This window comes from Somniosus microcephalus, chromosome 4 (genome assembly GCF_052327205.1).
Source record: "Somniosus microcephalus isolate GS21.2 chromosome 4, FLI_Smic_1.0, whole genome shotgun sequence".
Classification (NCBI taxonomy): domain Eukaryota; kingdom Metazoa; phylum Chordata; class Chondrichthyes; order Squaliformes; family Somniosidae; genus Somniosus; species Somniosus microcephalus.
Genome location: NC_140990.1, coordinates 192,794,075 through 192,818,539, shown reverse-complemented (window position 1 = coordinate 192,818,539; position 24,465 = coordinate 192,794,075). Strand labels below are relative to the sequence as shown.

The following is a 24,465-nucleotide window of genomic DNA, read 5'->3' as shown; positions in this document are numbered from 1 at the left end:
ATGCCTGGTGCTGCTCCTGGCATGCTCTTCTGCACTCCTCATTGAACCAGGGTTGTTCCCCTGGCTTGATGGTAATGGTAGAGTAAGGGATATGCCAGGCCATGAGGTTACAGATTGTGGTGGAATACAATTCTGCTGCTGCTGATGGCCCACAGCGCATCATGGATGCCCAGTTTTGAGCTGCTAAATCTGTTCTCAATCTATCCCATTTAGCACGATGCTAGTGCCACACAACACGATGGAGGGTGTCCTCAGTGTGAAAACGACATTTCGTCTCCACAAGGACTGCGCGGTGGTCACTGCTACCAATGCTATCATGGACAGATGCATCTGCGAGAGGTAGATTGGTGCGGACAAGGTCAAGTAGGTTTTTCCCTCTTGTTGGTTCTCTCACCACATGCTGCAGACCCAGTCTGGCAGCTACGTCCTTCAGGATTCGGCCAGCAGTGGTGCTACCGAGCCACTTTTGGTGATGGACATTGCAGTCCCCCACCCAGAGTGCATTCTGTGCCCTTGCTACCCTCAGTGCTTCTTCCAAGTGGTGTTCAACATGGCGGAGTACTGATTCATCAGCTGAGGGAGGGCAGTAGGTGGTAATCAGCAGGAGGTTTCCTTGCCCATGTTTGACCTGAAGTCATGAGTCCGGAGTTAATGTTGAGGACTCCCAGGGCCACTCCCTCCCGACTGCCACCACCTCTGGTGGGTCTGTCCTGCCGGTGGGACAGGACATACCCAGGGATGGTGATGGAGAAATCTGGGACATTGGCTGAAAGGTATGATTCAGTGAGTATAAGTCAGGCTGTTGCTTGACTAGTCTGTGGGACAGTTCTCCCAATTTTGGCACAATTCCCCAGATGTTATTGAGGAGGACTTTGCAGGGTCAACTGGGCTGGGTTTGCAGTTGTCATGTCCTAGGTCAATGCCGAGTGGTTCGTCCGGTCTTATTCTTGTTTTTTGCAGCAGTTGTGTACAATTGAGTGGCTTGCTAGGCCATTTCAGAGGGCAGTTAAGAGTAAGCCACATTGCTGTGGGTCTGGAGTCAGGTAAGGACAGCAGATTTCCTTCCCTAAAATGACATTCGTTTTTACAACAATCAGATAGTTTCACGGTCACCATTACTGATACTAGCTTTTTATTCCAGATTTATTTAATTCAATTTAAATTCCCCAGCTGCCGTGGTGGGATCTGATCTCACGTCTTTGGATCATTAGTCCAGGCCTCTGGATTACTAGTCCAGTAACATAACCACTCTGCTACTGTTCCCATTAATCGAGAAATAGAGAAGTTGTGCTAAACTTGTATTAAACCTTGGTTAGACAACACTTCAGTAAGGATTCCATTACCGATGTTAACTGGTCTATAGTTCCCTGGAATTGTTCGATCTCCCTTTTTAAATATAGGAATAACATTAGCTGTCCACCAGTTCTCTGGCACTATTCCTTTTTCTAATGAATTTTTATGAATATGTAACAGTGTCTCTGCTATCTCTTCCCTGCTTCTTTTAATATGCGTGGATGCAATCCTTTTGGACCAGGGGTTTTATCCTCTCTAAGTTTGATTAGTTTATCAATTATCTCCCCACTTTCTATCTTAAATATCTTGATATCTTTTCTGATCTCCTCTAGTGTCATGCCCACCTTGTTAGTCTCCCCGGCAAATACTGATGCCTTTTTTTTAAGTTTGAATTTTGACTTTATAGCCTGGAGTTTCTGCTTTGGGTGCAATTGGCGACTCGGGCGCAAATTCTGCTAGTTTTGAGAAGTGTTTTTAAGTTTCCGTTCAAACTCATTTACATATCGCCAAACATAAAATCTTCCATGAACCAGTAGAGAATGAGGATTTTAAAACAGGGGCAAGAGGGGTGAACAAAGCACAGAGACTAGAGACTTTTGGGCATGAAATATATGATGCAAGGAGTAAAGAACCTTTAATGGGGAGAAAAATTAATTGGAGCTATGGTGGGGTTACTGGAGTGATATGATGAGTAGGAGATCATGTACAGCACTGACAATCTGCAGCATCATGAAATCACTTATATTTACAAGCTAGCATATAATTTCCTCAAACCGTCAAACTAGGTTACATCCTAGTATAGAATGAGGAATGGAAGAAGAAAATTCAGGTCACCCATAATTGGCCACTGTAATTACTTAGATCACACTAATTAATAAATGGCCACAAAATAAAATAAAATCTGTTTACAAAGTCAAAATATTATTACCTGTTTGCACTGATAACTGAAGGGAGTGGCAGAACCTTCACCTGCCCGTGCATGACCTTGCATCACTAGCCAACCTGATGCACATAATAGAGTACAAGAAAAAACATTTCAGCTTCCTCATACTCGCATCATAGACATGAGAGTAACTGCGATGGAGCTGCTGGCTGGCAGATCAGTTTTACTCAATCCTTCAATGCAGTTTCAATTACTGAATCCAGGTTTCCACCAGCACTTAATGTAAAACAGGTGATTCCATTGTTTATGAATGCAGGTAGAGGCAAACAATGACATTTACAAGTACAGTACTGGATTAGAACCCAATTTGTTTAAATGGGAGTGCGTTTAGAGCCTTCCCTTTTTTTTTAAAAAGGAAAAGTTCAATTACACCATAGACAATGGTGACTATTGCAGCCGATTTCAAAGTACAATTGAGCTTTATTCAGCACACAGTCACCTACTGCAGCCCAACACAGATCAAAATGTTCATTATGTAGTCTGACCTTCAGCAGAGGAAAAAACATGTTTCAAGGTGAGGGATGCCAGTGCTGGGGAGTGAAACTTTTTTTTCCATTTTGCCAGAACGCCAACATCAGGCAGTGGAGGCAGAGTAAAGCTCCTACTCGACCCAAAACTTCAAGAAGGGCATCCTCAAGTGCCAAATCAACCACTCGCTACGCCAGTTCTTGTGACGGCCTCTGGATGACATTCAATTTACTGCCAAATTGTGCTCTCTGAAATGGGATTCAAACTATCCTGAACCCATGTCATGCAAGACCCTCGGTCATCAAAGTACAGGTTAGGCTTTATTTATTAGTCACTCCGGTTTGATGTAACTTTGCACTCTCAAATCCTCTTAAAATTGTAACTGGCAAGGTCTTTCACTACTAAGAATAGAATCAATAGGGAGGGAAGAAAAACTGGAATTGGAAAACAAAAAACATAGAAAGTAAATTGGAAGGAAAGAGGAATCAAGGGCTAGATAGTAGTCAACAAGGAGGTTTGCCTGTACTAAATGGTATATACTTCAATGCAAGGAGTATAGCGAAGGCAGATGAGCTGAGGGCACAGGTAGATACTTGGGGCTATGATATTAATAGCTATTAGAGACGTGGGTGAAAGAGGGGCAGGTATGGCAGCTCAATATTCCTGGTTACAGGGTTTTCAGATGGGATAGAGGGGAGGTAAAAAGGGAGGGGGGGTGTCGCGGTATTGATTAAAGAAACTATTACAGCTGTGAGGAGGGATATGTTGGAGGGATCAAAACGAGGCCATTTGGGTCGAATTAAAAAACAGAAAAAGGGTGATCACACTGCTGCCGCCCTAGCCAGTCCTCGTGGAGCCAGCAAAGAGTACAGACCTGTAATGTAGTTCTCCTGTGTTTTCGTTTTAAACTCTGTTGATTAGTATTAAACATCGTTTGTTGGATAGACTGACTCAACCTCAGCCCTTTAGTTAGGGATCTAGCCATTCCTACAGTGGTGACCCCGAATTTTCGTGAACAATTTTCGCGGAAGAAGCGAAGCGCGACAAAACATGGAAGCGAACTCGGTGGCTTTGAAGCTCCCACAGTTTTGGGAACAACAGGCGGCCTCCTGGTTCGTCCAAGCAGAAGCACAATTCGATCTCCGAAACATCGTAGCGGATCAGACCCATTACCTTTACGTGGTCTCCGCACTCGACAGCTCCACGGCCTCACGGATCACCAGCCTGCTCGAAAACCCCCCGGTTGACAGCAAGTATAATACTCTTAAAGCGCAGTTAACACAGGTCTTCGGGCTCGCGAAGGCGGAGCGTGCCCGCCGGCTACTCGCTTTGCCCGGGCTTGGCGATTCCAAGCCATCTGAGTTAATGAGCCAGATGCTCACGCTCCTTGGCTCAGAACCACAATGTTTCCTCTTTCGGGAGTTATTCCTGAGTCAACTACCCGAGCAGGTTCAGGCTGCCCTCGCCAGATCAGAAGCCAGATTGCGCAGCACTGGCTGCAGAAGCAGATGATTAATGCGGTCACGCAGCAATACTGCGCCGCCACGAGGCAACCCTCCCCCGCGAACGCCGCCCCGACGCCTCCATCCCCCGGCTTGTGTTTTTACCACGCCCGTTTTGGCACGAAAGCCAGAGGCTGCCACCCTCCCTGCAGTTTCGCGCCTAAAAAAAAAAACCGACATCAACACCAGCAGCAACTCCAGAACAGGAGGATCGAGTCTGAGGGACGTTCTGCGGCCGCGATGGCGATTGGAAATTCCGGGATGCTCCTCTGCATTACAGATTCCATCTCAGGCCGGCGCTTTTTATGCGACACCGGGGCGCAGTGTAGCATCCTTCCTGCCTCAGCACTCGATATTCAGTCTGGGAGGCACGGCCCCTCCCTCATGGCAGCTAATGGTGGGGCCATTCGTTCCTTTGGCAAACGGCGGGTCCAGGTGTGCTTCGGCGGGCAACGGTTTCAGTGGGAATTTATTACAGCCAAGGTTTCGCAAGCCATCCTCAGCGCGGATTTCTTATGCGCCAACAGCTTCTTGGTGGATGTAAGAAATCGTCGATTGGTCAACGCGGCCACCTTCCACTCCATCCCTTGCTTCCGCAGTTCCGCAACGTCGCACACTGTCTTCTGCGCGTTGCCCTCGCCGGATGAGTTCACTCGCCTATTAGGTGAATTCCCGGAGCTGACCAAGCCCACTTTCTCCTCCTCGGCCACTAAGCATGGTGTCGAACACCACATTACTATGACTGGCTCCCCGGTTTACGCGCGAGCTCGGCGCCTGGAACCCGGCAAGCTCGCGGCTGCGAAGGCAGAGTTTGCGATGATGGTGCTGCTGGGGATTATTCGCCGATCGAATAGTTCCTGGTCCTCGCCTCTCCGCATCGTCCCGAAGCCCGGCGGTGGACGGCGGCCATGCGGGGACTACCGACGCCACTACTCCCGATCGGTACCCGATCCCGCATATACAGGACTTCTCCGTCCATTTGTCGGGAAACTCAATCTTCTCCAAGGTCAACCTCGTCTGTGGCTACCACCAAGTTCCCGTACACCTGCAGGACGTCCAGAAAACGGCTGTCATCACTCCCTTTGGACTGTTCGAGTTTCTACGGATGCCATTTGGGCTCAAGAACGCCGCACAGGCTTTTCAACGACTAATGGACTCGGTCCTGCGGGATCTTCCCTTTTTATTTGTCTACCTTGACGACATCCTGATAGCCAGCTCTACCAAAGAGGAACACGTCTGCCATCTCCGCACCCTCTTTCGGCGCCTCAGCCAACATGACCTCAATCAACCCGGCCAAGTGTCAGTTCGGCCTACAACAGATTGACTTCTTGGGCCACCGCATTACTTCAGAGGGTGCAATTCCGCTGCAGTCAAAGGTCGAAGCAATTACGGCATTCCCAAGGCCGCAGTCCACCAAGGCTCTTCAAGAATTCCTGGGCATGGTGAATTTCTACCACCGCTTTGTGCCCAAGGCAGCACGATTCATGCAGCCCCTCTACGAGGCCCTCAAAGGCAAGGCCGGAAAGGATACAATTGCCTGGACGGTTGAAATGGACAACGCTTTCGACAACACAAAAACCACTCTAGCCAATGCAACTATGTTGGCGCACCCTGCCAGGTGCCACCATCGCCCTTACCACCGACGCTTCTGACTATGCCATAGGCGCTGTGCAGGAACAGTGGGTCAACGGGACATGGCAACCACTGGCATTTTTCAGCTGCCAACTCCGGCGCAACGAACGCAAATACAGCACTTTCGACCGGGAGTTGCTGGTGCTGTTCCTGGCTATCCGCCATTTCCGTTTTTTGTTAGAAGGACGTCCCTTCACTGCGTTTGTAGATCACAAACCACTGACCTTCGCCATGGCCAAGACCGCCGAACCGTGGTCGGCTCGACAGCAGCGACAGCTAACTTTCATTTCAGAATTCACGACAGAAGTCCAACACGTAGCTGGCAAGGACAACTTGGTAGCTGATTGCCCTTCTTGCGCGACCGTACGGGCGGTCCAGCTGGGTATCGATTATGCCCTGATGGCTACCGATCAGGCATCCGACCCTGAAACACAGGTGTATCACACCGACACCTCTAGCCTCCAACCGACCGATGTGCAATTCCACGCTGCAGGCACCTCGTTACTCTGCGATGTCTCCATGGGAGATCCCCTCCCGATCGTTCCAGTCGCCTGGCGCCGCAAAGTTTGACGCCATACATGGGCTTTCGCATCCTGGCGTGAAGGCATCTCAAAAATTAATGTCGGCTAAGTTCGTCTGGAGAGGAATGCGTAAGGATATCCGCGACTGGGCTAACACCTGCGTCGTCTGTCAAACGTCTAAGGTGCAACGTCACGTTAAGGCCCCATTGGCCACGTTCGCAGTACCAGAACGTTGATTCGACCATGTCAACGTGGACCTCGTCGGGCTGCTTCCACCGTCGCAGGGGTTCTCACACATCCTCAGCATGGTCGATCGTACTACTAGATGGCCAGAGGCAGTTCCTCTGGCGTCTACTACGTCCGCTGATGTCGCCAGAGCATTCCTCTCCTTGTGGGTCGCATGTTTTGGCGTTCCGGCGGACATTTCTTCAGGCCGCAGTCCACAGTTCTCTTCCGAGCTCTGGAACGCTGTGGCCCAGGGTCTCGGCACCCAGCTTCACCGCACCACGGCCTATCACCCGCAAGCAAACGGTTTGTGCGAACGTTTCCACAGATCGTTAAAGGCATCGCTGAGGGCCAGCCTCCAAGGCGCCGGATGGGTGGATAAGCTTCCGTGGGTTATGTTGGGTCTCCGCATGGCACCCAAAGAGGACCTGCAATCGTCTGCCGTGGAGCTCGTGTACGGCCAGCCACTCCGCATACCGGGAGATTTCCTGCCGCTTCCAACTGAGCCGTGGTCCGCAGCCGAACTCAGCAGCCACCGGGAAACAGCCAGGGCTTTTGCGCCTATCCCAACTTCGCATCACGGCCTTCCATCTTCACACGTACCAGCGGAGCTGAAGAATGCCGAATTTGTATTCATTCGTCATGATGCCCATAGGGATCCGCTCAAGGCCCCTTACACAGGCCCTTTTTGCGTACTGGAGACAGGCGGCAAGAGTTTCTCTGTAGACATCGGTGGTAAACCCGACCACATATCCATTGACCGTCTCAAACTGGCACACCTGGACATCGACTGGCCAGTAGAGACTGCACAGCCACAACGTGGTCGACCTCCCGCTGCATCCACGCCAGACCGAAGGCTTCCGTCCGCCAGCCCACCCGCTGTTCAACAACGTCCACTCCAAGAATACAGGAGTCGCTCTGACAGGCTTGTCAGACCTCCTAGTCGATTGACTTTTACTGTTAGAGACAATTCTGGGGGGGCGCATGTGGCGGAGCCACCAGGGGGACGCTGATCTAATGTACATAATTATCTTTAACAAATTATTAGCTACAGAATGAATCTGTATCTTTGTTCATATCATTGCATGTACATAGCGCAGTCCCTTTAAGAATGAGACCAAACGCGATGACGTCATCACGTTGATCACGTGATCCTCCAGCGGCGGGAAAACGTGATGACGTCATGATGTCAGGCTGGGGAGCCGCCCTAGCCAGTCCTCGTGGAGCCAGAGTACAGACCTGTAATGTAGTTCTCCTGTGTTTTCGTTTTAAACTCTGATTAGTATTAAACATCGTTTGTTTGATAGACTGACTCGACCGCAGTCCTTTAGTTAGGAATCTAGCCATTCCTACAGTACCCTTGTTTAAAAAGGGAGAAAAGGATAGACCGAGTAATTACAGGCCCGTCAGCCTAACCTCGGTGGTGGGAAAATTATTGGAAAGAGTTCTGAAGGACAGGATAAATCTTCATTTAGAAAGACACGGATTGATCAAGGAGTCAGCACGGATTTGTTAAGGGAAGGTCGTGTCTGACAAACTTGATTGAATTTTTTGAGGTGGTAACAAGGAGGGTAGATGAGGGTAGTGTGTTTGATATAGTGTATATGGTGTATTTAGCAAGGCTTTTGATAAGGTTCCACATGGCAGACTGGTCACGAAGTTAAAAGCCCATGGGATCCAGGGCAAAGTGTCAAGTTGGATTCAAAACTAGCTCGGAGACAGGAAGCAGAGGGTAATGGTTGATGGGTGTTTTTATGATTGGAAGGCTGTTTCCAGTGGGGTCCCTCGGGGCTCAGTACTAGGTCCCTTGCTTTTTGTGGTATATATCAATGATCTAGACTTGAATATAGGGGGTATGATTAAGAAGTTTGCAGATGATACTAAAATCGGCTGTGTGGCTGATACTGAAGATGGAAGCTGTAGACTGCAGAAAGATATCAATAAATTGGTCAGGTGGGCAGAACAGTGGCAAATGGAATTCAATCCGGAGAAGTGTGAGGTAATGAATTTGGGGAGGGCTAACAAGGAAAGGGAATACACATTAAATAGTGTAGAGGAACAAAGGGACCTTGGAGTGCATGTCCACAGATCCCTGAAGGTAGCAGGCCAGGTAGATAAGGTGGTTATATAGAGTCAGAGTCATAGAGTTATACAGCACAGAAAGAGGCCCTTCGGCCCATCGCGTCCACGCCGGCCATCAAGCCCTGTCTAATCTAATCCCATTTTCCAGCATTTGGTCCATAGCCTTGTATGCTATGGCATTTCAAGTGTTCATCCAAATGCTTCTTGAATGTTGTGAAGGTTCCTGCCTCTACCACCCTTTCAGGCAGTGAGTTCCAGATTCCAACCACCCTCTGGGTGAAAAAGTTCTTCCTCAAATCCCCTCTAAACCTCCTGCCCCTTACCTTGAATCTATGCTCCCTTGTTATTGACCCATCTACTAAGGGAAAAAGTTCCTTTCTATCTACCCTATCTATGCCCCTCATAATTTTGTACACCTCAATCAGGTCCCCGCTCATCCTTCTCTGCTCCAAGGAAAACAACCCCAGCCTGTCCAGTCTTTCTTCATAGCTGAAGCGCTCCAGCCCAGGTAACATCCTGGTGAATCTCCTCTGCACCCTCTCCAAAGCAATCACATCCTTCCTACAATGTGGCGACCAGAACTGCACACATTATTCCAGCTGTGGCCTAACTAGCGTTTTGTACAGCTCCATCATAACCTCCCTGCTCTTATATTCTATGCCTCAGCTAATGAAGGCAAGTATCCCATATGCCTTTTTAACCACCTTATCCACCTGTTCTGCTGCCTTCAGGGATCTATGTACATGCACACCAAGGTCCCTCTGATCCTCTCTTTCCTAGGGTCTTACCATTCATTGTGTATTCCCTTGCCTTGTTAGTCCCTCCAAAATGCATCACCTCACACTTTTCAGGGTTAAATTCCATTTGCCACTGTTCCACCCATCTGACCAACCCATCTATATCGTCCTGCAGACTGAGGCTACCCTCCTCGCTATTTACCACCCCACCAATTTTCGTGTCATCTGCGAACTTACTGATCATACCTTTTACATTCACATCCAAATCATTAATGCAGACCACAAACAGCAAGGGACCCAGCACTGATCCCTGCGGTACCCCACTGGACACAGGCTTCCAGTCACAAAAACAACCTTCGACCATCACCCTCTGCCTTCTGCCACTAAGCCAGTTTTGGATCCAATGTGCCAAGGCACCCTGGATCCCATGGCCTCTTATCTTCTTGACCAGTCTCCGATGCAGGACTTTATCAAAAGCCTTACTGAAATCCATGTATACCACATCCACTGAACTACCCTCATCCACACACCTAGTCACCCCCTCGAAAAATTCAATCAAATTGGTCAGACATGATCTTCCCTTGACAAAGCCATGCTGACTATCCCTGATTAATCCTTGCCTCTCCAAGTGGAGACTAATTCTATCCCTCAGAATTTTTTCCAATAATTTCCCTACCACTGATGTTAGGCTCACTGGCCTGTAATTCCCTGGTTTATCCCTACTACCCTTCTTGAATAATGGTACTACGTTAGCTGTTCTCCAGTCCTCTGGCACATCCCCTGTGGCCAGAGAAGTTCTGAAAATTTGTGACAGAGCCCCTGCAATCTCCTCCTTTGCCTCACACAGCAGCCTGGGATACATCTCATCCGGGCCTGGGGATTTATCCACTTTTAAGCCTGCTAAAACCGCTAGTGCCCCTCGCGCGAGGGGGGGGGGGGGAGGGAGAGGGGAGGGGAGAGGAGCGGGGGGGGGAGGGGAGAGGAGCGGGGGGGGGGAGGGGAGAGGGGGGGGGAGGGAGTGAGAGAGGGGGGAGGGGGGGGGAGAGAGAGTGAAGGGGAGGGAGTGAGAGGGAGGGGTGGAGGGAGAGGAAGGAAGGGAGGGAGGGAGGAGTCAGAGACTCCTGACCAGACTCAGGCACGGCAAGCTGTTGACCAGGCGAGACATACCCAAAACTATAAAACCTGGAGAATATGGCTACCTGCGATCCCGATTAACAAAAAAACAAGTTAAAGAACCACCTCCTGGGTGCTTAGGAAGAGTTCTTCAATCCCAACAGTTTTATAAACATGGCAGAGGGTTCTTCAGTTCCCTCGGCAACGCCGGGTACTCCAGCTAGTATACTTATAAAACACCATAGGATTTTCCTTTATTTTGCTCGCCAGTGTTATTTCATGGCCCCTCCTCGCTCTCTTAATTTCTTTAAGTATCCCCTGCACTTTTTATACTCCTCTAGGGCTTCCTCTGTCTTTAGTCCTTTGTATCTGCCAAAAGCCCCCCTTTTTTTCCTAATCCATTCTCGTATATCCCTTGACATCCAAGGTTCCCTGGGCTTGTTGGTCCCACCCTTGACCTTTACAGGAACATGTTGCCATTGTACTCTCTCAATTTCCTTTCTGAAAGACTCCCATTGCTCCGATGTGGATTTTCCTACAAGTAGCTGATCCCAGTCCACTTTGGCCAGATCCTGCCTTATCATATTAAAATCGGCCTTCCCCCAATTTAGAACCTTTATTTCCGGTCCATCTCTGTCCTTTTCCATGACTACCTTAAATCTCACCGAATTATGGTCACGGTCACCAAAGTGCTCACCTGCTAACACTTCTACCACTTGCCCAGCCGCATTCCCTAGAATTAGGTCCAGTACCACCCCCTCTCTTGTAGGACTTTCTACATGCTGGCTCAAAAAGCTCTCCTGGATGCACTAAGAATTCTGCACCCTTTAAGCCTTTCACACTCTGACTATCCCAGTTAATATTGGGGAAGTTGAAATCCCCCACTATTATTACCCTATTATTTGCACATTTCTCTGAGATTTGCCTACATATCTGTTCCTCTATCTCCCCGACTGTTTGGGGGCCTATAGTACACTCCCAGCAAAGTTCTTGCCCCCTTTTTGTTTTTAAGTTCTACCCATATGGCCTCATTAGCAGAACCTGTTAATATATCATCCCTCCTTACAGCAGTAATTGACTCCTTAATTAATATTGCGACATCCCCTCCTCTTTTACCCCCCCCCCCTCCCCTCTGTCTCGCCTGAAGATTCTATACCCCGGAATATTGAGCTGCCAGTCTTGCCCCTCCCTCAACCATGTCTCCGTGATAGCAACAATATCATACTCCCATGTGTTCATCAACAACTTCAGTTCATCCACCTTATTCGCAAGACTCCTTGCATTAAAATAAATGCCATTCAGTCTTGCCCTACTGCCTTGTGCCGCTACATATTTGCTCTGCCTTCCAAGCTGACTTGTTTTTTCCTCTATATTTGGCTGTACAGCACCCCCTATTATAGCTCCACTCTGTATCCCATCCCCCTGCCAAGTTAGTTTAAACCCCCAACAGTGCTAGCAAACCTCCCCGCAAGGATATTTGTCCCATTCTGGTTCAGGTGCAACCCGTCCGACTTGTACAAGTCCCACCTTCCCCAGAAGCAGACCCAGTGATCCAGGAAACTAAAGCCCTCCCTCCTGCACCAACTCTTTAGCCACGCATTCATCTGCTCTATCCTCCTATTCCTATACTCACTAGCACGTGGCACCGGGAGTAATCCAGAGATTACAACCTTTGAGGTCCTGCTCTTTAGTCTGCTACCTAGCTCCCTAAATTCTTGCTGCAGAACCTCATCCCTCTTCCTACCCATGTCGTTGGTCCCAATGTGAATCACGACCTCTGACTGTTCACCCTCCCCCTTCAGAATGCCCTGCAGCCGTTCAGTGACATCCTTGACCCTGGCACCAGGGAGGCAACAAACTATCCTGGAGTCATGTCTACGGCCACAGAAACGCCTACCTGTTCCCCTTACGACAGAATCCCCTACCACTATTGCTCTCCCACTCTTTTTCCTCCCTTCCTGAGCAGAAGCACCCCTGGTGCCAGGAAGTTGGCTGCTGCTGCCTTCCCCTGGTAAGTCATCCCCCTCAACAGTATCCAAATCGGTATACCTGGTTAAGAAGGCATACGGAATGCTTGCCTTTATTAGCCGTGGCACAGAATACAAGAGCAGGGGGGTTATGCTTCAACTGTATAAAACACTAGTTAGGCCTCAGCTAGAGTACTGCGTGCAGTTCTGGTCACCACATTACAGGAAAGATGTGATTGCACTAGAGAGGGTACAGAGGAGATTTACAAGGATGTTGCCAGGAGTAGAGAATCTTATCTATGAGGAAAGACTGGATAGGCTGGGTCTGTTTTCCTTCGAACAGAGGAGGCTGAGGGGAGACCTTACTGAGGTGTATAAAATTATGAGGGGCATAGATAAAGTGGATAGAAAGGACCTATTTCCCTTAGCAGAGGGGTCAAAAACCAGGGGGCACAGATTTAAAGTAATTGGTGGAAGACTTAGAGGGGATTTGAGGGGAAATTTCTTCACCCAGAGGGTTGTGGGGGTCTGGAACTCACTGCCTGAAAGGGTGGTAGAGGCAGGAACCCTAACCACATTTAAAAAGTACCTGGATTTGCACTTGGGATGCTGTAACCTGCAGGGCTACGGACCAAGTGCTGGGAAGTGGGATTAGGCTGGATAGCTCTTTGTTGGTCGGCGCGGACACGATGGGCCGAAATGGCCTCCTTCCGTGCTGTAACTTTCTATGATTCTAACGGTCCAGTTTTCAACTAGTGAAACAGAAGGTTTTGAAGTAATCGATTCACTTATGGCACAAGTACATTTTAAATTACACTGGCCACTAATATAACATTTTATTGAATGGTGCCATTTTGATATAAAGCAAGAATTGAAATGAAAGTGTCACCGGGAGAAGAAATCTTCTGGGTTAGAGATCAAATCAGCCATCTGCTACTCAGCCCTCATAGGAAGGCGCACCAGTGTATATTTGATTTGGCCATTGGAGGGATAACACACTGAAATGACTTCCAGCTTTCAGTTTGTTAGCTGGGCAGCTGACAAATGTGTGGGCCGAGGATTGTTTCAGTGTGAGCCAATGATGATCTAAACAGGAAGCGGGGCTCTAAAATGAAACATCTGAATCTCACTTGTCACTTTACAAAGGCTCAATTATTTCCAACAAACTCCCATTTGCCTGGTACTGTACTTCATTGCAACGGTACAACTTACTTTGGGTCTCCCCCCACCCACCCCCGTCACCCAAAAAGCCTGATTAGATGCAATGATACAATTATTGACAGGTCACTATAAAGCAAGTAAAAGGTGATCTGGATTTGGATGAAACAGCAGTGTTGGTCAGTGTAGTGCAGTCATCTATCCAAAGTGATGCATCATTCCCCCTACAAACTGCATGACTTACCAGTAAAATCTGAAACAAGACAAGACCTTATTTATCCATTTTAAGCACCTTTTCTGCACTCCCTCTCATCTATCAGCCGTTTAGCTTTGATGCACTGGAGAAAGCCAAGAGAGCTGCTGGTAGCACACAGCCAAACACCACGCTAAGCTTTTGCAATTGCCTGATAACATTTGAAAATAGTATTACAAACTGCACGAAGGAAATTTATTTCAGCACTGGAATCTTGAGTTTAACTCTTGCGACAGCTGTCATAGAAACTGCTGGCTGAGGCTCTGCCTCCTTTAGAAAAAATCACTTGCATTTATTTGCTCACACACAAAACAGCCAGTAGTAAACTCAAAGTGCCGTTCATTCAATTGGTTCTTTCAACATTCAAAAACTGGAACAAAGTTAAACTTGTTTGAAAATGTCTTCAGAACTGCGAGACTGAATTACCCCTTTGAAACTCACTGCCTGCTGTTGCATATTGTAATTTCCCCTACATTTAACAAACTTTTTCCTATCTTTGCAGAAGTGTTCGCTTACAACATTTTACTCTCCTATGGTTTAGATGGTTTATACAACAGACCAGTTTCACTTCTTGATCTATGGGTGCCATATTAGCGTCTCTCAGCTAGAGCAGCAGTTGGGGCTCTACAACTGGTCTCAGTGTCCCCGACATTGGGAACAATGGCCTAGAAATTCAGTGGCCTGCGCCACCAGTTTGCGCCCAAAGAGGGCTTTTGCGCCACTGTGCAAACCTACCGCGATATTTAGCGGGGCGCTAATGGCAGCGTTAGCCATTAGCGCTGCGCCGCCACCGATGACGTCATCGGTGTGCGCAGCGCCCCGCTGGCCGTATTTGGTTGCTGCCGCCTCGCCCGCAAACAGCGACCGGTACACGGGGCCTACCTGTGCCGGTAGTGGGGCGAGTTAAGGTGGAGGTGCGGCCGGCCGCTTTTTCGGCGGCCGCCTGCCCGCACCTCCTACACCACCCCCCCCCACGGCATTGCCGGCTGTTTCCAGAGAGCCCGGCACTTCTCCTTGGTGCCGGGCTCATTTGCCGGCACTCGCGAGCGGGGATCGCACTGTTGCAGGCACCTCCCCCTTAAGACTGAGAGGAAGGCCTGCAGTACCGCAGGCTGCCGTGCCGCAGCGGGTGGCGCTGCGGCACTTTGCACGCCGATATTCAGTTTCAGCGCCCCAAGCGGGGCGCCGAAACCCTTGTTTAGCGGCCGGCTTCCACTTGGGGCGCTGAAAGTGAATTTCCCGCTGGCGCAAGTGGCTCCGCGCGCAGCGGTAATTCCGGCGCCCAGGCGAGCTGGGCGCCCCTAACTGAATTTCTAGGCCAATATATTTAAAGCTCAGCCAGTGTTACTATTCCTGATCATTAGCCAGTGGCCCATGTGGAAGTACAAGTGGGTGGATGTCAAGTGAGAGCACATCAGTCAAATAACCGGTTGACACTCAACTTCAAGGTTCACACATGAATGATGGTCACTTGGGGACACACCAGAGGATGAATAGCAAGGAGTTTATATTTTCAGGAGGGGAGGAAATAAAATGCACACCTATAACACACCGAGGGAAATGAAACGACGACCTGAAATTACTTGCATTAAATATACACACTGAATTGGGACCCATTTTTCAAGGTAAAACAAGTGAAAAGTGTAATAAGCTGTAATTGTGTAAATACTGGGTTTCCTTTACTGTTACATGGCAGAGTGTTCAACAAAACACAGAGATAGAATGGTGCAGGCAAGTGTTACATGGCAGAGTGTTCAACAAAACACAGAGATAGAATGGTGCAGGCAAGTGTTACATGGCAGAGTGTTCAACAAAACACAGAGATAGAATGGTGCAGGCAAGTGTTACATGGCAGAGTGTTCAACAAAACACACAGATAGAATGGTGCAGGCAAGTGTTACTTACTCAAAGCAGCAAATTCACTTCCTCTCTCTTCCCCCCACATTTTTCTCTTAAAGATGCCGATTCATGCTGACTCCAGTGAGCGTGTTATTCCATCGAGGGAACCACAGCCAAGATGGAACTTGTCCTCACCAGTTATCCACACACCCCAGCAGTTGTCACAGGACAAATAGGTGGCTGGCAATGTTCGCTCCACGCAGTAATGAGAAATTTCCCGCGCAGGCTGCTCACCAGCTTTTCCATTGTAAGTTACGTGCATACGTGGAAATTTAAAGGGACAGCGCAGTAAAAAACAACAACTTGTATTTATATAGCGCCTTTAATGTAGTAAAATGTCCCAAGGCACTTCACAGGAGTATTATAAGACAAAACATTTGACACCGAGCCACATAAGGAGAAATTAGGGCAAGTGACCAAAAGCTTGGTCAAAGAGGTAGGTTTAAAGGAGAAAAGAGCGGTAGCGAGGTGGAGAGGTTTAGGCCAGGAATTCCAGAGCTTAGGGCCTAGGCAACAGAAGGCACGGCCACCAATGGTTGAGCGATTATAATCAGGGATCCTCAAGAGGGCAGAATTAAATAGCGCAGATATCTCAAGGGGTTGTGGAGCTGAAGATTAGAGATAGGGCGGGGAGAGGCCATGGAGGGATTTGAAAACAAGGATGCGAATTTTGAAATCGAGGCGTTGCTTAACTGGGAGCCAATGAGGTCAGCGAGCACAGGGGAGATGGGTGAACGGGGCTTGGAGCGAGTTAGAACACGGGCAGCCGAGTTTTGGATGACCTCATGTTTACGTAGGGTAGAATGTGGGAGGAGGCCGCTGCTCACGATGCGGACTCCTCTACATTGGGGAGACCAAACGCAGATTGGGTGACCGCTTTGCGGAACACCTCCGTTCAGTCCGTAAGGGTGACCCCGAGCTTCCGGTCGCCTGTCATTTTAATTCACCGCTCCATTCCCACTCGGACCTCACCGTCCTTGGCCTCTTGCATTGTTCCACGGAAGCTCAACGTAAACTCGAGGAACAGCACCTCATCTTCCGATTAGGCACTTTGCAGCCTTCCGGACTCAATATCGAGTTCAGCAATTTCAGATCATAACCTCGGCCCCTATTACATTTTTACTTATATTTTTTTCCACCCCTTTCTTTTGGGTCTTCCCTTCCCCCTTTCCTTTTTTTTCTCTCCCACATGGCAGCTGTCACTCATCCTGCCAGTACACTTCACACCTAATCTTAGCCGTCCTTTGTCTCCACTGTCCTATTACCATCTCGTCTGGTTTTGAATACCTCTTAATGTCTCTTCACTTCTCTTTTGTTCTATCGCAGCCCTGCCTTCGATCTATTTTATTTCCTTTCCAGTTTTGAAAAAGGGTTCACCCGAAACGTCGACTCTTAATTTCTCTCCACGGATGTTGCCTGGCCTGCTGAGTTTTTCCAGCATTTTTTGTTGTTATTTAGAATGTGGGAGGCCAGTCAGGAATGCGTTGGAATAGGGCGACGTTATGGAGGTGGAAATAGGCGGTCTTAGTACGGCCGCGGATATGTGGTCGGAAGCTCATTTCAGGGTCAAATATGACACCAAGGCTGCGAACATAGTAGTTCAGCCTCAGACAGATGCCAGGGAGAGGGATGGAGTCAGAGGCTAGGGAACGGAGTTTGTGGCGGAGACTGAAAACAATGGATTCAGTCTTCCCAATATTTAATTGGAGAAAATTTCTGCTCATCCAGAATTGGATGTCGGACAAGCAGGCTGACAATTTGGAGTCCGTGGAGGGATTGAGAGAAGTGGTAGTGAGGTAGAGCTGAGTGTCACCAGCGTACATATGGAAACTGACACTGTGTTTTCGGATGATGTCGCCAAAGGGCAGCACGTAGATGAGAAATAGGAGGGGCCATGGATAGATCCTTGGGGGCACCAGAGGTAACGATGTGGGAGCAGGAAGAGAAGCCGCTGCAGGTGACTCTTTGGCTATGATTAGATAGATAAGAATGGAACCAGGCGAGTGCAGTCCCACCCAGCTGGATGACGGTGGAGAGGCGTTGGAGAAGGATGGAGTGGTCAACCGTGTCACAGGCTGCCCGATACAAGACTCCCAAAACAAGTGCTCTACTCGGAGCTCCGACACGGCAGGAGAGCCCCAGGTGGGCAGAGGAAACACTTCAAGGACACCCGCAAAGACTCCTTGAAAAAGTGCAACATCCCCACCGACACCTGGGAATCCCTGGCCCAAGACCACACAACGTGGAGGAGAAGCATCCGGGAAGGTGCCGAACACCTCGAGTCTCTTCGCCGGGAGCAAGTGGAAGCCAAGCGCAAACAGCGGAAGGAGCGCACGTCAACCCAAGTACCCCACCTACCCGCCCCTTCAAACACCGTCTGCCCTACCTGTAACAGAGACTGTAGGTCCCGCATTGGACTCATCAGTCACCTGAGAACTCATTTTTAGTGTGGAAGCAAGTCATCCTCGGTTCCAAGGGACTGCCTAAGAAGAGGAGGAAGAGGCAGAGGCTGCAGACAAGTCAAGAAGGATAAGGAGGGATAGTTTACCTTTGTCATAGTCACAAAGGATGACATTTGTGACTTTGATGAGAGCTGTTTTGGTACTGTGGCAGGGGCACGCAGGCCACACAGAACAAAGCAGAGCTTACAGGGAACATTGGTGGCTGGACCCTTGCTGATTTCCCCTTGCCTGGTCCACTGGGGCCAACTGAAGCGCCCCAATTACTGCCTGGCTCAGATCAGTTAACACAAACCTACTGTGAATCGAACCTTGTAGTCTGTATAAGCTTACTGCTACACCGCGGTGGCTGTGCCTTTGCCTACTGGATCATGAGGAGTTTGCAGTATTAATTATTTACCAATAAGCTATCCTTGCTATTTTGAGCATTAATAGCATCCTGTAATTTTAAGTCGATATACTTATAATTTACATTTTTCCCAGAAGTATTGGAACATCAGAAATCAGCCAAAGGAATACGATACAGTCCCGGTAACTGACCACAACCCTCCAAAAGGAATACGATGCAGTCCCGGTAACTGACCACAACCCTCCAAAAGGAATACGATGCAGTCCCGGTAACTGACCACAACCCTCCAAAAGGAATACGATGCAGTCCCGGTAACTGACCACAACCCTCCAAAAGGAATACGATGCAGTCCCGGTAACTGACCACAACCCTCCAAAAGGAATACGATGCAGTCCCGGTAACTGACCACAACCCTCCAAAAGGAATACGATGCAGTCCCGGTAACTGACCACAACCCTCCAAAAGGAATACGATGCAGTCCCGGTAACTGACCACAACCCTCCAAAAGGAATACGATGCAGTCCCGGTAACTGACCACAACCCTCCAAAAGGAATACGATGCAGTCCCGGTAACTGACCACAACCCTCCAAAAGGAATACGATGCAGTCCCGGTAACTGACCACAACCCTCCAAAAGGAATACGATGCAGTCCCGGTAACTGACCGCAACCCTCCAAAAAGAATACGATGCAGTCCCGGTAACTGACCACAACCCTCCAAAAGGAATACGATGCAGTCCCGGTAACTGACCACAACCCTCCAAAAGGAATACGATGCAGTCCCAGTAACTGACCGCAACCCTCCAAAAGGAATACGATGCAGTCCCAGTAACTGACCGCAACCCTCCAAAAGGAATACGATGCAGTCCCGGTAACTGACCGCAACCCTCCAAAAGGAATACGATGCAGTCCCGGTAACTGACCACAACCCTCCAAAAGGAATACGATGCAGTCCCGGTAACTGACCACAACCCTCCAAAAGGAATACGATGCAGTCCCGGTAACTGACCACAACCCTCCAAAAGGAATACGATGCAGTCCCAGTAACTGACCACAACCCTCCAAAAGTAGCCCCCTTGGGCTTTCACAACTGTGAAATATTTCTGTTGTTTTCTAAAGTAACTTAGTCAAAGGGTTTAATAAAACAAGAGCAACTTACAGTTTTCTGACCATAATTGATAGCGTTTGGATTGCTAGAAAGCCAAAAGTTAAATGCTTACAACATGCTGAACTACTTTACCCTCAGGCAGCCGTTTTCTACTACAGCCCTCAACTCCAGCCAACCAAACTGTCCTGGATTAATCTTCAGCACTTACATCATTGACACTGCTACATAGACCAATATTTCATTTTAGAAAAGGAAAATGTGCACTCTTCAATGCAAGATCCATAGGTTCCACAGTTAGCTACTAAAAGCTTTATAAAATCACTGCGTTCAAGACTGTGTCCCCTGACCCTACGTAAACATTCTGGGTAGAACTCAGACCATTAATGGTCTTCAATTTAACTGAGATTTCAGGATCTGCAAGGATTTAATAGCCAAGGCCTGGCAAGGATAGCAGTCAGGGAGGTCCTAAAATTTGCCTCAGCACCCCTGGCTGGACAAGAAAAAGATACAACTCAGCCGAGGTCCCCACTGCTGCTTGCTATCCAGCGAAGACGAGAAAAGTGTAATAAGCTGCAGTTTTGTAAATGCTGGGTTACCATTACTATTATATGGCAGGAGTGCTCAGCAAGACAGAGATATATTGATGCAGGCGAGTGTTACTAAAAGCAGCAACTGCTGACTCATGCTGACTGTGGCGAGTGTCAAGAATGCTTATTCCATCGAGGACACCACAGCCGAGCTAGAACTTGTCCTCACCAGACAATCACACATTCCAACAGGTGCCACAGGACCAATGCTGACTCTCCCCTCCCTAGCTTGGGGTTCATTGCGGGATAGATCGACGAGGACAGGAAAGAAAACATTTGCAGGGTTATGGGAAAAACAGCGGGCGAGTGGGGCTAACTGGATAGCTATCAAAGAGCCGGCACAGGCATGATGGGCCGAATGGCCTCCTTCTGCACCCTATCATTCCATGATTAGATTTGGCTGCGATTCTCCTGCCTCCCCCAACATCTCCTTCCTCACTTCAATAGCTAAGCGAGACACATAAGGCTCACACGCAAGGCATGGCGAATTAGGTGAGGTATCCAACTCAGAGCCTACACGCAAACCCTTTGGCAAACTTTGTCTGGGGAAGAAAGTGAGGAATAAGGTGAGAAGACAGTTAGATGGGGCTGACCAATGAAGACATTTCAGGTTGGCCACTTCCTGTTAATAAAAGTTGGCTGTGCCCGTGAAACCATATCTCAGCAAGAACCCAGGCAAGAGGGGAGAAATTGAAAACAAAATTGCTACTGCACTAGACTTAAAACAAAACAAAGCAATAATTCCCAGAAACACACACACTTATCAGGGATTAGCCATGCCACCAATGATTTCACACATCTCTTTACAACTTCAGATACACACAGCTTCTGATTCATCATTTCCTAATTGAACTATTGCTCGAAGTCAGGATGAAGATTCCAAGAGTTACAGTCATACAAACTGATTAAGCTAAACAACTGAAGGAGTCATAGAATTGTTACAGCATGGAAGGCCGCCATTCAGCCCTTCGAACCCATGCCAGCTCTCTGCAAGAACACCTCAGCTAGTCCCGCTCCCCTGCCCTTTCCCCGTAGCCCTGCTAATTTTTTTCCTTCAGGTACTTATCCAATTCCCTTTTGAAAGCCGTGATTGTGTCTGCCTCCACCATCCCTTCAGTCAGTGCATTCCAGATCCTAACCACTCACTGTGTAAAAAAGTTTTTTCTTATGTCACCTTTGGTTCTTTTGCCAACCACCTTCAAACAGTGTCCTCTGGTTCTCAACCCTTCTGCCAATGCGAACAGTTTCTCTCTATCTACTCTGTCCAGACCCATGATTTTGAACACCCCCATCAAATCTCCTCTCAATCTTCTCTGCTCCAAGGAGAACAACCCCAGCTTCTCCAGTCTATCCACAGGTACTGCCATTTTCCTGAAAAGCACTTCATAAACTTCCCAATTTTTTCCTGTCTGGAAGACGTTGACTCCTTGCTGGGAGTACGTCAGGTGGACATCAGACGAGGACAGAATCGGATTTTGCTGTAATCCCTCGCCGCTGCAGTCAAATAGCCTGCTGACAAAGCCATCAGGCTAATGCTTGAACAGGTGCCATGTAGGATGATACCTTCCACACCCAGGGCCACATTAAGAATTCTGAAGATCCAGATCACCAAGAACATTAGATGCCCCTCTGCAACCCCACCAGCAACCACAACCCCCCACCCGATCCGTGCAATAAAATACATGAGGAGATCGAACATTTTGATCCAGCGGATGCATGCAGTTTTTCTGCATTATAGTGAGTTTTACTGGGGCCCATCCCTATCCTCATCCCACATGGCCCATGCTCATTAACAGCCCGACAATATGTCAACAGGTTATTGTGCAGGGGCAGATTACAGCAAAATCCATTTCTGTCCTCATCTTACGTCCAGCATATGTACTTCCAGTGCGGGGTAACCGATAACAATCAGGAGCAGAAAAGCACAGGAGATTCTCCTTTCCCTAACCCAGGATGCAAAGTCCAATTGTAGCACTCCTCAACTGACCAGGATTTGAACCTGGGACCTTCGCGGTGTCTGTAGCTAACTACACACTGGACAAACTCACCAAGACTTCACGTGAACCCCTCGGCACAATCTGTCTGGAGAGGAAATTGAGGAATAAGGCGAGAAGACCGTTAGATGGGGCTGACCTATGAAGAAATTTCAGGTTGGCCATTTCAAGTTAATAAAAGTTATGTTCTTAGTACCGCCAAGTCCCCCAGGTATCGCCAAAATTCTTGCACCCACATGAGATTGGTACTCAAACCCGCTCTACAGGGACAGACCTTTCCCAATCCCCATAGTCTTCTCTTGGCAGACGAGATGATTTAGACCTGGGAGTGAGTGCATAAGGTGTTTCCTATATAACAGTATAAACTCAAGCATTGGTTTTAATAAGAGGCTGTCTGCAAGGTCAGGTTTATGTACATTCCTGTATTTGTTAACATTATATCTGCTGTTATACATTTCCATATACTACAAAGAGATATTAATAGATTTAGTGAATGGGCAAAATTGTGACAAATGGATTTCAATGAAGTCATCCACTTTGGACCTACAAAGGATAGATCAGAGTACTTTCTAAATAGTGAAAAGCTGTAAACAGTGGAGATCTAAAGTGACCTAGGAGTCCCTGTACATAGATCGTTAAAATGTCATGAACAGGTACAGAAAATAATTTAAAAGGCTAATGGAATGCGGGCCTTTATATCTAGAGGACTAGAATACAAGGGGATCGAAGTTATGCTGCAGCTGTACAAAACCCTGGGTAGTCCACACCTGGAGTAGTGTGTTCAGTTCTGGGCACCACACCTTAGGAAGGATATATTGGCTTTGGAGTGAGTACAGCATAGGTTTAAAGGAATGATACCTGGACTAACTATTTTCATTGGTTGAGGAGTCTAGGACTAGGAGACATAGCCTAAAAGTGAGAGCCAGGCCTTTCAGGAGTGAAATTAGGAAACACTTCTACATGCAAAAAGAGTGGTAGAAGTTTGGAACTCTCTTCCACAAACAGCAGTTGATGCTGGGTTAATTGTTCATTTTAAATCGGCGATTGATAGATTTTTGTTAACCAAAGGTATTAAGGAATATGGGGCAAAGGCAGGTATATGGAGTTAGGTCACTGATCAGCCATGATCTCATCGAATGGCAGAACAGACTCGAGCGGCTAAATGGCCTCCTCCTGTTCCTGCTTCTGATAGTACTGTACCACTTTCCTTTAGATAGCCAAAACTGTTCCAGAAGTTATGTCAAGAGGTCCCTGGGAGTATATGTCAATACAGAAAGGTTTTGCAATCACTGAAAACATACACACAAAATGGAGACTAAATACAAAACAAGTTTTCTTGCTTCCACACTTCTTTGTATATTTACACTTATGAAATATACCAGAATTTAATTATGTTGGTGGGGGGGGAGAAAAGAGAAGAGATGCAGGAGAAAAACACCAATCTGGAAGAAATATTTGATCTGGAAAAGGCAGCATGACAAGCCACTTTGAGCTTATTTCTTGCAAGTTGTAAGCTTCTTTTATACTGTACTGCACTTTTGGTATTAGTGGGGTGTTCTCTTGACTACAAATCCACACCAAAATAGCTTGATAAAACAAGCAAAAACACATTGAGATGCTGCTAGTGAAAATGCACATCAGCTATGGCATGAAAGCAGCTGCTGGGAAACCCAGACCAAAAAAGGTGCCCCACCGAAGGGTCCAAGATTGGAAACGTCGACTGATTGACTTCAGCTTCACCACAGATGCTGCTTGATCTACTGAACATTTCCAGCTGTTTCTGTTTTGTGTCCCTTTCCCCTAGGAAACTAAATATTACAAACAAACAGAGCACAAATTGGAACTGGAAAATTCACAAACACTTAAGAATTAATGGTGCAGTTATAAGCCCGAGTTTCACACTGATACAGCACTGATGGGTATTCTCAACACGACACTTACAGGAGGGTACCTAACTAACTGTGCTTTTGCAATCAAACCATGGTGACCCACTGCAGCTCCAAATTAACATTTTAACGACAGAAAAGGGCAGCAATCAATGCTCAGGGCAGGTGGCTGTGTATGTACACACACAACACTCTGCATTTCCAATGTCACAGCAATGAAATGTAGCACCTTCCACTATGAAAGCTGAGCTAAGATCATTGAGTATACAATGGAAAATTTATATTCTACC

The 24,465-nt window shown here is 47.9% G+C and overlaps 1 protein-coding gene across 2 annotated transcripts in view; it reads right to left on the bottom strand.

Annotated features, from left to right (window-relative positions):
• Nucleotides 1-24,465, bottom strand: part of sh3bp4a (SH3-domain binding protein 4a) — an 80,281-nt gene that overhangs the window by 55,025 nt on the left and 791 nt on the right. The window lies entirely within an intron of this gene.